Genomic DNA, 13596 nt, shown 5'->3' on the forward strand with positions numbered 1-13596 from the left:
CAAACCATAGTTACCGCCCCGCCATGACCGTTCCTCGTGTTTTTGTGTTTTACGGCCAAAAACCTAGAATTTCGCCCGATTCCCACATTTTCGTGTGCTTATAGCCCACGCCTTCAGAGTGGGCCCGAGCCCCCGGACCCGGATTGCCTATAAATTTTTCGGACAATAGAATACATCCCAAGGAACCATAGTCGCCGCCTCTCCATGACCGTTCCTCGTTTTTTTGCGTTTTACGGCCAAAAAACTAGAATTCCGCCTGATTCCCATATTTTCGTGTTCTATAGCCCACGTCTTTCGAGTGGTCCCGGGCACCCGTGCCCTTGATTGCCTAAATATTTTTCGGGCCATCAAATATGACATTAGGAACCATTGTTATCGCCCCACCATGACTGTTCCTCATGTTTTTGCGTTTTACGGCCAAAAAAACTAGAATTCCACACGATTCCCATATCTTTGTGTGCTTATAGCCCACGCTTTCAGAGTGAGCCCGAGCCCCCGAACCCGTATCGCCTAAAAATATTTCGAGTCATAGAATACGACCTAAGTAACCATAGTCGCCACCTCACCATGACCGTTCCTCGTTTTTGTTTTGCCTTTTACGACCAAAAACCTAAAATTCCGCCCGATTCCCATATATTCGTATGCTATAGCCAACACCTTCCTAGTGGACCTGGCCCCCTGGACCTCGAGCGCCTAAAAGGTTTTCGGGCCATAAAATACGACCTAACGAACCTTAGTTACCACCCTCCATGACCGTTCCTCGTGTTTGGCATTTTACGGCAAAAAAACTAGAATTTCGCTTGATTCCCATATTTTCGTGTGCTATAACATGCCTTCGGAGTAGGCCCGAGCCCCTAGACACGGATCGCCTAAAATTTTGTCGGGCCATAGAATACGACCTAAGGAACCATAATCGACTGCCCTCCATGACCGTTCCTCATTATTTTGCGTTTGATGGAATAAAAACTAGAATTCCGCCAAATGCCCATATTTTCGTGTGCTATAGCCTACGCCTTCCGAGTGGGCCCAGTCCCCCCGAACCCCGATTGCCTAAAAAATTTCCATGCCATGAAATACGACTTATGGAACCAGTGTTACCGCCCCGCCATGACCGTTCCTCTTTTTTTGCATTTTACGGCCAAAAAACTAGAATTCCGCCCGATTCCCATATTTTCGTGTGATATATCCCACGCCTTCCGAGTGGGCCCGGGCCCCAAACCCTGATCGCCTAAAATATTCCTAGGCCATCAAATACAACCTATGGAACCATTGTCACTGCCCGGCCATGAGCGTTCCTCATTGTTTGCGTTTTACGGCCAAAAAACTAGAATTCCGCCCGATTCCCATATTTTCGTGTGGTATAGCCCACGCCTTCCGAGTGGGCCCGGGCCCCCTGACCCCGATCGCCTAAAACTTTTTCGGGCCATAGAATACGACCCAAGGAACCATAGTTGCTGCCCCGCCATGACCATTCCTCATTATTTTGCGTTTTACGGCCAAAAACTAGAATTCCACTTGATTCCCATATTTTCATGTTTTATAGCCCACGCCTTCCGAGTGGGCCCGGGATCCCCGGACCTTGATTGCCTAAAATATTTTCGGGCCATGAAATATGACCTAAGGAACCATAGTTATCGCCACGCCATGACTGTTCCTCGTGTTTTTGCGTTTTACCCGGATTGCCTAAAAGTTTTCCGGGCGATGAAATACGACCTAAGGAACAATAGTGACTGCCATGACCGTTCCTCATTGTTTTGCGATTTATGACAAAAAAGCTAGAATTCTGCCCGATTCCAAAATTTTCGTGTGCTATAGCCAACACCTTCCGAATAGGCCCGGCTCCCCCGGACCCCGAGCGCCTAAAAAATTTCCAGGCCATAAAATACGAACTAATGAACCATAGTTACCACCCTGCCATGAACGTTCCTCGTGGTTTTGCGTTTTACGACCAAAAAACTAGAAATTCCGCCTGATTCCCATATTTTCGCGTGCTATAGCCCACGTCTTCCGAGTGGGCAAGGACCCTCTGGACCCCGAGCGTATAAAAACTTTCCGGGCATGAAATACAACCTGAGGAACCATAGTCGCCGCCCCGCAATGACCGTTCCTCATTTTTTTATATTTTACTGCCAAAAAACTAGATTTCCGCCCGATTCCCATATTTGCATGTGCTATTGCCCACGTCTTCCGAGTGGGCCCGGGGCCCACGGACCCCGAGCGCCTAAAAACTTTCCGGGCCATGAAATATGACCTAACGAACCATAGTTACCACCCCTCTATGACCGTTCCTTGTGTTTTTGCATTTTACGGCTAGAAACTAGAATTCTGCCCGATTCCCATATTTTCGTGTGGGTATAGCCCACGCCTTCAGAGTGGGCCCAAGCCCCCGGACCCGGATCGGTTAAAATTTTTTCGGGCCATAGAATACGACCCAAGGAACCATAGTTTCTGCCCCGCCATGACCGTTCCTCATTATTTTGCGTTTTACGGCCAAAAACTAGAATTCCGCTTGATTCCCATATTTTCATGTGATATATCCCACCCCTTCCGAGTGGGCCCGAGCCCCCAAACCCAGATCGCCTAAACTTTTTTTGGGTCATAGAATACGACCTAAGGAACTATAGTCTCTGCCCCGCCATGACCGTTCCTCATTTTTTGCGTTTTACGGCCAAAAAACTAGAATTCCGCCCGATTCCCATATTTTCGTGTGCTAATAGCCCATGTCTTCCGATTGGGCCAAGACTCCCTGGACCCTGAGTGCCTAAAAATTTTCCGGGCCATGAAGTATGAACTAACGAACCATAGTTACCAACCCACCATGACCGTTCCTCGTGTTTTTGCGTTTTACGGCAAAAAAACTAGAATTTCATCTGATTCCCATATTTTCGTATGCTTATAGCTCACGCCTTAAGAGTGGTTCCGACCCGCTGGACCCGGATCGCCAAAAATCTTTTCGACCATATTCGTCGCCCCGCCATGACCGTTCCTCATATTTTTGCGTTTTACGGCCAAAATCTAGAATTCCGCCCGATTCCCATATTTTTGTGTGCTATAGCCCACGTCTTCCGAGTGGGCCCGGACCCCCGAACTCCGAGCGCCTAAACATTTTCTGGGACCATGAAATACGACCTAAGGAACCATAGTCACCATCCCGCAATGACAGTTCCTCATTTTTTTACGTTTTACGGCCAAAAAACTAGAATCTCGCCTGATTCCCATATTTTTCTTGTGTTATTGCCCACGTCTTCCGAATGGGCCCGGGCCCCCAGACCCGAGCGCCTAAAAACTTTTCGGGCCATGAAATATGACCTAACGAACCATAGTTATCGCCCCGCTATGACCGTTCCTCGTGTTTTTGCGTTTTACGGCCAAAAAACTAGAATTCTGCCCGATTCCCATATTTTCGTGTGGGTATATCCCACGCCTTCAGAGTGGGCCCAAGCCCCCAGACACGGATCGGTTAAAATTTTTTCGGGCCATAGAATACGACCCAAGGAACCATAGTTGCTGCCCCGCCATGACCGTTCCTCATTATTTTGCGTTTTACGGCCAAAAACTAGAATTCCACTTGATTCCCATATTTTCATGTTTTATAGCCCACGCCTTCCGAGTGGGCCCGGGACCCCCGGACCTTGATTGCCTAAAATATTTTCGGGCCATGAAATATGACCTAAGGAACCATAGTTATCGCCACGCCATGACTGTTCCTCGTGTTTTTGCGTTTTACCCGGATTGCCTAAAAGTTTTCCGGGCGATGAAATACGACCTAAGGAACAATAGTGACTGCCATGACCGTTCCTCATTGTTTTGCGATTTATGACAAAAAGCTAGAATTCTGCCCGATTCCAATATTTTCGTGTGCTATAGCCAACACCTTCCGAATGGGCCCGGCTCCCCCGGACCCCGAGTGCCTAAACAATTTTCGGGCCATAAAATACGAACTAATGAACCATAGTTACCACCCTGCCATGACCGTTCCTCGTGGTTTTGCGTTTTACGATCAAAAAACTAGAATTCCGCCTGATTCCCATATTTTCGCGTGCTATAGCCCACGTCTTCCGAGTGGGCAAGGACCCTCTGGACCCCGAGCGCCTAAAAACTTTCCGGGCATGAAATACAACCTGAGGAACCATAGTCGCCGCCCCGCAATGACCGTTCCTCATTTTTTCTATTTTACTGCCAAAAAACTAGATTTCCGCCCGATTCCCATATTTGCATGTGCTATTGCCCACGTCTTCCGAGTGGACCCGGGGCCCCCGGACCCCGAGCGCCTAAAAACTTTCCGGGCCATGAAATATGACCTAACGAACCACAGTTACCACCCCTCTATGACGGTTCCTCGTATTTTTGCGTTTTACGGCCAAAAACTAGAATTCTGCCCGATTCCCATATTTTCGTGTGGGTATAAGCCCACGCCTTCAGAGTGGGCCCAAGCCCCCGGACCCGGATCGGTTAAAATTTTTTCGGGCCATAGAATACGACCCAAGGAACCATAGTTTCTGCCCTGCCATGACCGTTCCTCATTATTTTGCGTTTTACGGCCAAAAACTAGAATTCCGCTTGATTCCCATATTTTCTTGTTTTGAGTGGGCCCGGGACCCCCGGACCTTGATTTCCTAAAATATTTTCGGGCCATGAAATATGACCTAAGGAACCATAGCTATCCCCACGCCATGACTGTTCCTCGTGTTTTTGCGTTTTACCCGGATTGCCTAAAAGTTTTCCGGGCGATGAAATACGACCTAAGGAACAATAGTGACTGCCATGACCGTTCCTCATTGTTTTGCGATTTATGACAAAAAAGCTAGAATTCTGCCCGATTCCAATATTTTCGTGTGCTATAGCCAACACCTTCCGAATGGGCCCGGCTCCCCCAGACCCCGAGCGCCTAAAAAATTTCCAGGCCATAAAATACGAACTAATGAACCATAGTTACCACCCTTGCCATGACCGTTCCTCGTGGTTTTGCGTTTTACGACCAAAAAACTAGAATTCCGCCTGATTCCCAAATTTTCGCGTGCTATAGCCCACGTCTTTCGAGTGGGCAAGGACCCTCTGGACCCCGAGCGCCTAAAAACTTTTCGGGCATGAAATACAACCTGAGGAACCATAGTCGCCGCCCCGCAATGACCGTTCCTCATTTTTTCTATTTTACTGCCTAAAAACTAGATATCCGCCCGATTCCCATATTTGCATGTGCTATAGCCCACGTCTTCCGAGTGGGCCCGAGCCACCCGGACCCCGAGCGCCTAAAAATTTTCCGAGCTATTAAATATGACCTAACAAACCATATTTACCGCCCCGCCATGACCGTTCCTCGTGTTTTTGTGTTTTACGGCCAAAAAATTAGAATTCCGCCTGATTCCCATATTTTCGTGTTCTATAGCCCACGCCTTTCGAGTGGTCCCGAGCCCCCCGGACCTTGATTGCCTAAATTTTTTTCGGGCCATCAAATATGACATTAGGAATCATAGTTATCGCCCCACCATGACTGTTCCTCATGTTTTTGCGTTTTACGACAAAAAAAACTAGAATTCCGCACGATTCCCATATTTTTGTGTTCTATAGCACATGCCTTCCGACTGGGCTCGTGCCCGCCGGACCCCGAGCGCCTAAAAATTTTTTGGGCCATGAAATATGACCTAACGAACAATAGTTACCGCCCCGACATGAGCATTCCTTGTGTTTTTGCGTTTTACGTTCAAAAAATAAGAATTCCGCCTAATTCCCATATTTTCGTATGCTTCTAGCTGACGCCTTCCGAGTGGGCCCGAGCCCCAGAACCCGAATCGCCTAAAAAACTTTTGGGTCATAGAATAAGACCTAAGGAACCATAGTCGTCACCTCACCATGACCATTCCTCATTTGTTTTCCTTTTACGATAAAAAAACTAGAATTCCGCACGATTCCCATATTTTCATGTGCTATAGCCAACACCTTCCGAGTGGCCCAGCCCCCCCGGACCCCCAGCGCCTAAACAGTTTCTGAGCCATAAAATACGACCTAACGAACCATATTTACCAACCCCCCATGACCGTTCCTCGTGGTTTTGCGTTTTACGGCCAAAAAAGTAGAATACCATCAGATTCCAATATTTTCAAGTGCTATAGCCCACGCCTTCGGAGTGGGCCCGAGCCCCCAGACCCGGATCGCCAAAAAATATTTCAAGCCATAGAATACAACCTAAGGAACCATAGTCGCATCCCCGCCATGACCGTTCCTCATTATTTTGCGCTTGATGGAATAAAAACTAGAATTCCGCCAAATTCCCATATTTTCGTGTGCTATAGCCCACGCCTTCCGAGTGGGCCCGGTCCCCCTGGACCCCGATCGCCTAAAAATATTTCGGGCCATGAAATACGACCTAAGGAAACAATGTAACCTCCCCGCCATGACTGTTCCTCCTTTTTTTGCGTTTTACGGCCAAAAAACTAGAATTCCGCCTGATTCCCATATTTTCGTGTGTTATAGCCCACGCCTTTTGAGCTAGCCCGAGAACCCGAACATAGATCGCCTAAAAACAATTGGGTTATAGAATACAACCTAAGGAACCATAGTCACCGCGCCGCCATGATCGTTCCTCTTATTTTTGCCTTTTACAAAAAAAAAAACTAGAATTCCGCCTAATTCTCATATCTTTGTGTGCTTATAGCCCACGCTTTCAGAGTGAGCCCGAGCTCCCGAACCCGTATCGCCTAAAAATATTTCGAGTCATAGAATACGACCTAAGTAACCATAGTCGCCACCTCACCATGACCGTTCCTCGTTTTTGTTTTGCCTTTTACGACCAAAAAACTAAAATTCCGCCCGATTCCCATATATTCGTGTGCTATTGCCAACACCTTCCTAGTGGACCTGGCCCCCTGGACCTCGAGCGCCTAAAAGGTTTTCGGGCCATAAAATACGACCTAACGAACCTTAGTTACCACCCTCCATGACCGTTCCTCGTGTTTGGCATTTTACGGCCAAAAAACTAGAATTTCGCTTGATTCCCATATTTTCGTGTGCTATACCACGCCTTCGGAGTAGGCCCGAGCCCCTAGACACGGATCGCCTAAAATTTTGTCGGGCCATAGAATACGACCTAAGGAACCATAATCGACTGCCCTCGATGACCGTTCCTCATTATTTTGCGTTTGATGGAATAAAAACTAGAATTCCGCCAAATGCCCATATTTTCGTGTGCTATAGCCCACACCTTCCGAGTGGGCCCAGTCCCCCCGGACCCCGATTGCCTAAAAAATTTCCATGCCATGAAATACGACTTATGGAACCAGTGTTACCGCCCCGCCATGACCGTTCCTCTTTTTTTGCATTTTACGGCCAAAAAACTAGAATTCCGCCCGATTCCCATATTTTCGTGTGATATATCCCACACCTTCCGAGTGGGCCCGAGCCCCCAAACCCAGATCGCCTAAACTTTTTTTGGGTCATAGAATACGACCTAAGGAACTATAGTCTCTGTCCCGTCATGACCGTTCGTCGTTTTTTGCGTTTTACGGCCAAAAAACTAGAATTCCGCCCGATTCCCATATTTTCGTGTGCTAATAGCCCATGTCTTCCGATTGGGCCAAGACTCCCTGGACCCTGAGTGCCTAAAAATTTTCCGGGCCATGAAGTATGACCTAACGAACCATAGTTACCATCCCACCATGATCGTTCCTCGTGTTTTTGCGTTTTACGGCAAAAAAACTAGAATTTCATCTGATTCCCATATTTTCGTATGCATATAGCTCACGCCTTCAGAGTGGTTCCGAGCCCCTGGACCCGGATCGCCAAAAATCTTTTCGACCATATTCGTCGCCCCGCCATGAGCGTTCCTCATATTTTTGCATTTTACGGCCAAAATCTAGAATTCTGCCCGATTCCCATATTTTTGTGTGCTATAGCCCACGTCTTCCGAGTGGGCCCGGACCCCCGAACTCCGAGCTCCTAAACATTTTTCGGGACCATGAAATACGACCTAAGGAACCATAGTTACCGCCCCGCAATGACAGTTCCTCATTTTTTACGTTTAACGGCCAAAAAACTAGAATCCCGCCTGATTCCCATATTTTTCTTGTGTTATTGCCCACGTCTTCCGAAGGGGCCCGGGCCCCCAGACCCGAGCGCCTAAAAACTTTTCGGGCCATGAAATATGACCTAACGAACCATAGTTACCGCCCCGCTATGACCGTTCCTCGTGTTTTTGCGTTTTACGGCAAAAAAACTAGAATTCTGCCCGATTCCCATATTTTCGTGTGGGTATAGCCCACGCCTTCAGAGTGGGCCCAAGCCCCCGGACCTGGATCGGTTAAAATTTTTTCGGGCCATAGAATACGACCCAAGGAACCATAGTTGCTGCCCCGCCATGACCGTTCCTCACTATTTTGCGTTTTACGGCCAAAAACAAGAATTCCACTTGATTCCCATATTTTCATGTTTTATAGCCCACGCCTTCCGAGTGGGCCCAGGACCCCCGGACATTGATTGCCTAAAATATTTTCGGGCCATGAAATATGACCTAAGGAACCATAGTTATCGCCATGCCATGACTGTTCCTCGTGTTTTTGCGTTTTACCCGGATTGCCTAAAAGTTTTCCGGGCGATGAAATACGACCTAAGGAACAATAGTGACTGCCATGACCGTTCCTCATTGTTTTGCGATTTATGATAAAAAAGCTAGAATTCTGCCCTATTCCAATATTTTCGTGTGCTATAGCCAACACCTTCCGAATGGGCCCGGCTCCCCCAGACCCCGAGCGCCTAAAAAATTTCCAGGCCATAAAATACGAACTAATGAACCATAGTTACCACCCTGCCATGACCGTTCCTCATGGTTTTGCGTTTTACGATCAAAAAACTAGAATTCCGCCTGATTCCCATATTTTCGCGTGCTATAGCCCACGTCTTCCGAGTGGGCAAGGACCCTCTGGACCCCGAGCGCCTAAAAACTTTCCGGGCATGAAATACAACCTGAGGAACCATAGTCGCCGCCCCGCAATGACTGTTCCTCATTTTTTCTATTTTACTGCCAAAAAACTAGATTTCCGCCCGATTCCCATATTTGCATGTGCTATTGCCCACGTCTTCCGAATGGGCCCAGGCCCCCCGGACCCCGAGCGCCTAAAAGCTTTCCGGGCCATGAAATATGACCTAACGAACCATAGTTACCACCCCGCTATGACCGTTCCTCGTGTTTTTGCGTTTTACGGCCAAAAACTAGAATTCTGCCCGATTCCCATATTTTCGTGTGGGTATAGCCCACGCCTTCAGAGTGGGCCCAAGACCCCGGACCCGGATCGGTTAAAATTTTTTCGAGCCATAGAATACGACCCAAGGAACCATAGTTTCTGCCCCGCCATGACCGTTCCTCATTATTTTGCGTTTTACGGCCAAAAACTAGAATTCCGCTTGATTCCCATATTTTCATGTTTTATAGCCCACGCCTTCCGAGTGGGCCCGGGACCCCCGGACCTTGATTGCCTAAAATATTTTCGGGCCATGAAATATGACCTAAGGAACCATAGTTATCTCCACGCCATGACTGTTCCTCGTGTTTTTGCGTTTTACCCGGATTGCCTAAAAGTTTTTCGGGCGATGAAATACGACCTAAGGAACAATAGTGACTGCCATGACCATTCCTCATTGTTTTGCGATTTATGACAAAAAAGCTAGAATTCTGCCCGACTCCAATATTTTCGTGTGCTATAGCCAACACCTTCCGAATGGGCCCGGCTCCCCCGGACCCCGAGCGCCTAAAAAATTTCCAGGCCATAAAATACGAACTAATGAACCATAGTTACCACCCTGCCATGACCGTTCCTCGTGGTTTTGCGTTTTACGACCAAAAAACTAGAATTCCGCCTGATTCCCATATTTTCGCGTGCTATAGCCCACGTCTTTAGAGTGGGCAAGGACCCTCTAGACCCCGAGCGCCTAAAAACTTTCCGGGCATGAAATACAACCTGAGGAACCATAGTCGCCGCCCCGCAATGACCGTTCCTCATTCTTTCCATTTTACTGCCAAAAAACTAGATATCCGCCCGATTCCCATATTTGCATGTGCTATAGCCCACGTCTTCCGAGTGGGCCCGAGCCACCCGGACCCCGAGCGCCTAAAAATTTTCCGAGCTATTAAATATGACCTAACAAACCATAGTTACCGCCCCGCCATGACCGTTCCTCGTGTTTTTGTGTTTTACGGCCAAACAACTACAATTCCGCTCGATTTCTATATTTTCGTATGATATGGCCCACGTCTTCCGAGTGGGCCCGGGCCCCCCAAATCCCGAGTTCCTAAAAAATTTTCAAGCCATGAAATATGACCTATCAAACCATAGTTACCGCCATGCCATGACCGTTCCTCGTTTTTTTTGCGTTTTACAGCCAGAAAACTAGAATTCCGCCTGATTCCCATATTTTCGTGTTCTATAGCCCATGCCTTTTGAGTGGTCCAGAGCCCCCCGGAACTTGATTGCCTAAATTTTTTTCGGGCCATCAAATATGACATTAGGAATCATAGTTATCGCCCCACCATGACTGTTCCTCATGTTTTTGCGTTTTACGACAAAAAAAACTAGAATTCCGCACGATTCCCATATTTTTGTGTTCTATAGCACATGCCTTCCGACTGGGCTCGTGCCCGCCGGACCCCGAGCGCCTAAAAATTTTTTGGGCCATGAAATATGACCTAACGAACAATAGTTACCGCCCCGACATGAGCATTCCTTGTGATTTTGCGTTTTACGTTCAAAAAATAAGAATTCCGCCTAATTCCCATATTTTCGTATGCTTCTAGCTGACGCCTTCCGAGTGGGCCCGAGGCCCCGAACCCGAATTGCCTAAAAGTTTTTTGGGTCATAGAATACGACCTAAGGAACCATAGTCGTCACCTCGCCATGACCATTCCTCATTATTTTGCGTTTTACGGCCAAAAACTAGAATTCCGCTTGATTCCCATATTTTCATGTTTTATAGCCCACGCCTTCCGAGTGGGCCCGGGACCCCAGGACCTTGATTGCCTAAAATATTTTCGGGCCATGAAATATGACCTAAGGAACCATAGTTATCGTCACGCCATGACCGTTCCTCGTGTTTTTGCGTTTTACCCGGATTGCCTAAAAGTTTTTCGGGCGATGAAATACGACCTAAGGAACAATAGTGACTGCCATGACCATTCCTCATTGTTTTGCGATTTATGACAAAAAAGCTAGAATTCTGCCCGACTCCAATATTTTCGTGTGCTATAGCCAACACCTTCCGAATGGGCCCGGCTCCCCCGGACCCCGAGCGCCTAAAAAATTTCCAGGCCATAAAATACGAACTAATGAACCATAGTTACCACCCTGCCATGACCGTTCCTCGTGGTTTTGCGTTTTACGACCAAAAAACTAGAATTCCGCCTGATTCCCATATTTTCGCGTGCTATAGCCCACGTCTTTAGAGTGGGCAAGGACCCTCTGGACCCCGAGCGCCTAAAAACTTTCCGGGCATGAAATACAACCTGAGGAACCATAGTCGCCGCCCCGCAATGACCGTTCCTCATTCTTTCTATTTTACTGCCAAAAAACTAGATATCCGCCCGATTCCCATATTTGCATGTGCTATAGCCCACGTCTTCCGAGTGGGCCCGAGCCACCCGGACCCCGAGCGCCTAAAAATTTTCCGAGCTATTAAATATGACCTAACAAACCATAGTTACCGCCCCGCCATGACCGTTCCTCGTGTTTTTGTGTTTTACGGCCAAAAAACTACAATTCCGCACGATTTCTATATTTTCGTGTGATATGGCCCACGTCTTCCGAGTGGGCCCGGGCCCCCCAAATCCCGAGCTCCTAAAAAATTTTCAAGCCATGAAATATGACCTAACAAACCATAGTTACCGCCACGCCATGACTGTTCCTCGTTTTTTTTGCGTTTTACAGCCAAAAAACTAGAATTCCGCCTGATTCCCATATTTTCGTGTTCTATAGCCCACGCCTTTCGAGTGGTCCAGAGCCCCCCGGACCTTGATTGCCTAAATTATTTTTGGGCCATCAAATATGACATTAGGAATCATAGTTATCGCCCCACCATGACTGTTCCTCATGTTTTTGCGTTTTACGACAAAAAAAACTAGAATTCCGCACGATTCCCATATTTTTGTGTTCTATAGCACATGCCTTCCGACTGGGCTCGTGCCCGCCGGACCCCGAGCGCCTAAAATTTTTTTGGGCCATGAAATATGACCTAACGAACAATAGTTACCGCCCCGACATGAGCATTCCTTGTGATTTTGCGTTTTACTTTCAAAAAATAAGAATTCCACCTAATTCCCATATTTTCGTATGTTTCTAGCTGACGCCTTCCGAGTGGGCCCGAGGCCCCGAACCCGAATCGCCTAAAAGTTTTTTGGGTCATAGAATACGACCTAAGGAACCATAGTCGTCACCTCGCCATGACCATTCCTCATTTGTTTTCCATTTACGACAAAAAAACTAGAATTCCGCACGATTCCCATATTTTCGTGTGCTATAGCCAACACCTTCCGAGTGGCCCAGCCCCCCCGGACCCCCAGCACCTAAACAGTTTCCGAGCCATAAAATACGACCTAATGAACCATAGTTACCAACCCCCCATGACCGTTCCTCGTGGTTTTGCGTTTTACGGCCAAAAAACTAGAATTCCGTCAGATTCCAATATTTTCAAGTGCTATAGCCCACGCCTTCGGAGTGGGCCTGAGCCCCCAGACCCGGATCGCCAAAAAATATTTCAAGCCATAGAATACAACCTAAGGAACCATAGTCGCCTCCCCGCCATGACCGTTCCTCATTATTTTGCGCTTGATGGAATAAAAACTAGAATTCCGCCAAATTAACATATTTTCGTGTGCTATAGCCCACGCCTTCCGAGTGGGCCCGGTCCCCCTGGACCCCGATCGCCTAAAAATATTTCGGGCCATGAAATACGACCTAAGGAACCAATGTAACCTCCCCGCCATGACTGTTCCTCCTTTTTTTGCATTTTACGGCCAAAAAACTAGAATTCCGCCTGATTCCCATATTTTCGTGTGTTATAGCCCACGCCTTTTGAGCTGGCCCGAGAACCCGAACATAGATCGCCTAAAAACAATTGGTTCATAGAATACAACCTAAGGAACCATAGTCGCCGCGCCGCCATGATCGTTCCTCTTATTTTTGCCTTTTACAACAAAAAAACTAGAATTCCGCCTAATTCTCATATCTTTGTATGCTTATAGCCCACGCTTTCAGAGTGAGCCCGAGCCCCCGAACCCGTATCGCCTAAAAAAATTTCGAGTCATAGAATATGACCTAAGTAACCATAGTCGCCACCTCACCATGACCGTTCCTCGTTTTTGTTTTGCCTTTTACGACCAAAAAACTAAAATTCCGCTCGATTCCATATTTTCGTGTGCTATAGCCCACGTCTTCCGAGTGGGCCCGGGGCCCCCGAACCCAGAACGCCTAAACATTTTCCGGGCAATAAAATATGACCTAACAAACCATAGTTACCACCCCTCCATGACCGTTCCTCATGTTTTTGCGTTTTACGGTCAAAAAACTAGAATTTCGCCTGATTCCCACATTTGCGTGTGCTTATAGCCCACGCCTTCAG

The sequence above is a fragment of the Nicotiana tabacum genome, chromosome 22 (assembly GCF_000715075.1).
Source record: "Nicotiana tabacum cultivar K326 chromosome 22, ASM71507v2, whole genome shotgun sequence".
In the NCBI taxonomy this organism is placed as follows: domain Eukaryota; kingdom Viridiplantae; phylum Streptophyta; class Magnoliopsida; order Solanales; family Solanaceae; genus Nicotiana; species Nicotiana tabacum.